Here is a 2,831-nt window from a genome sequence, read left to right on the forward strand (position 1 = left end):
TTCCAAGAATAGTCAGATAGCCAGTGGCTGGAGCACAGTGAGTGAGGATCTGGAGGATATGGAAGCTCAACTGGCCCAGCATTCCTTCTAACCCTCTAGTGTACCCTCCTGTATCTCAGCAAGGAAAGTTAAAACCAAGTGTTCCAGACTCCCTTGCAGCTATGGGCCTGGAGGCCAGACATGGAGTATGAACTTGAGAAGTGAGGCTGAGGTTATGTTCCTGCTGGCTTTGACTTTGCTGCTGGCAAATCAGGTTATGGAGTCACCCTGTTCCCTACAGCAACTTTCAAGTGTTTGTTCATTAGGTTTGTGGGCAGTGGTAGCTTCCTGATTTCTGGGTTGCTGGGGTGATGGTGTTTTTTGGAAGTCAACCATTCCAAAGGTGGTTTCCTGATCCCCACTTTCCAGCAGCAGGTCTCCTGGCAGGCGAGTTCAGCAGTGTTATTCCAGCAGACATCCTAGAGGCCCAGCAAAAAGCCTTTGCACCCTTCCAAAGATTTTTAAGGAACCAATTCCTTATATTCAATACCTTTCTGCTTCAAATACATGGAGTGGTCTCAGGTTTCCTGCGGTTGGTCCTGAAATGATACAGGGGTCTGGGAGACCCAGCTCTCACCCTTGGAAGACTTCACAGTTCAACAGAGAAGTACCCACCTAACTTCTATTTCTTAGGGCAAAGCCAACTTCACATTCATTAAAAAAATTTCCCCTCACTACCTCAGGGTAATAAAAACTTGATCAAAGAATTGTTTGCAATCTGAATAAACAGTTCTCAAGTTTCCCTTTGTCTGCCATGCTTTTTGAATTGCTCAAAAAATTTGAGTAGATGTGGCCAGCTTGGTTTCCTCTGGCTATCTTTCCCTGAGTAGGTTACACTTAGCTAGATACTCCCTGACCTGCCTTTTATTATAATTCTTGTAGGCTAATGAGATTCAGAAATTATATTGGTCTTGATTTCCAGGTGACTCACCAATTAAAGTTAACAAAGAGCACCAAGGGAGATGTGACACTTCCCTCCAGGGGCTGACAGTTTAGTAGAGAGAAATATATAGATAGACCACAATAACTGATGCTGATTGAGTGTTTACTAGATACTGTCCTAAATGAATGAAATAATTTAATTCTCACAACAATGCTATTTATGAAGTAGATGGTATTTTTTCCCTCACTTTACAGATGAGGAAACTGAGGACCAGGAAGATAAAGTCACTTTTTTGAATCACCCGTAGAATGGCACTGCTGGGATTTGAACATAGGCATCCTGGCCCCAGAACTCCTGCAGTTAATCACAACCAGGCAGCATGTGAGGAGCAAAGAGGGCAGAACAAAGGCAAAAGTGACTCAGCCTAAGCGAATCAGGCAGGCGTCACCTCCTCTGAAGGAAATTCTCATCTTCTGGTCAATTCAACAGATTTGCACTGGACCTGGACTTTGTACTGGGCCTTGAGAAAGATACGGATGATACAAAGATGAATGAGACCTGGCTACCTGCCCTTGAAGGGCTCACAAGTTAGGAGGAGAAGGTGACAGCTAGGAACCATCATTGTTACATCAGGTGATAACGGGCTTGGAGATAACACCAAAGGGTGGATCAACTCTGAGAGTGACTTGCAGGCAAGAAAAGGCCTTTTAGATGAGGAGACACACAATCTGGGCTTTGAACCCCAAGATGGTTTGCCAGCCAATAGTTTGGGTGGGGTTGGGTAGGTGAGGACTGAGGAAAGGGCAGGGGGATCCCAGGTGGAGGGAGCAGCCAAGAAAATGGGGAACATGCTGGTGTGCCTGAGGAAGTGGGGGCTCAGCTGGGCAGCTGCTGGGCTAGTGGGCAGCAGCCAGAAAGGAGGCTGCAGAGTGAGCAGCAGGCATGTATGGAAGAGACCACTGTGCTGTGCTGAGGAGTTTGCACTCTGCTCTCAGGAAATGTTTTCAAAATGAGGGTTGTAACCCATTGGAGTACCATGAAGTCAATGTAGTAAGTCAAGACCTGTATTTTTAAAAATGAAAAGGAAATGGAATGGAATAGAGTAGAATAGAGAAATACAATACCTTTTATGTTAAGAGTTAAGTACCATTTTGTGGCAGATACTGCCAAGTTTTCCATCAATCCATTCTCCTCTTCTTCATCTTAATAATCAGATCCCCAAGTGTTGGCACATGGCTGCCTAGCTAGACACTATCATTTCCAGCCTCTTTTGTAGTCAGGTATGGCCATGTGACTGAGTTCTGGCCAATGTAGTGTGAGCAGTGGTGATATGTGTCACTTCAGGGTCAAGCTTCTACAAGGAATGGCATACATTTATTTGTATATTTCCTTTCCCACTGATTGGGATACAGATGTGATGGTAGGAACTGGAGCAGTAACTTTGGGCCCAGAGTTGAAGCTATATATTGAGGTTGTTAGAGCCCTGAAAAGCAACCCCAAACTATAAAAGAGAAGTAAAGTTATGTGAAAGAGAATTTAACTTCTATCTTGTTTAAAGCACACTTACATTTCTGTTACATTATCTCAGACTAACCCCTAATATATACACATTTATGTATATGCATGTGTATGTGCTCATAAATATATGTGTTTACATGCATAGCCCAGACCATACGGGCGTAAATTATATTTATTACTATGGATTGTGGTTTAAAAAAAAACATAGAGAAACTTCCTGCCCTTAAAAGATATTTTAAGTAAGTGAGCAATGTGATAAGACTTGTGTTCCCAAGCTAAAAGGAATCTTAAGGATCACTTAGCTCAGTTATTCCCTCTTCTTATACATGGGGAAATTTAGGGCCACAGAGGTTAAGTAACTGATTCAGTGTCCTGCGACTAAATGGCAAGA

This window comes from Manis pentadactyla, chromosome 16, assembly GCF_030020395.1.
Source record: "Manis pentadactyla isolate mManPen7 chromosome 16, mManPen7.hap1, whole genome shotgun sequence".
Taxonomy (NCBI): Eukaryota; Metazoa; Chordata; class Mammalia; order Pholidota; family Manidae; genus Manis; species Manis pentadactyla.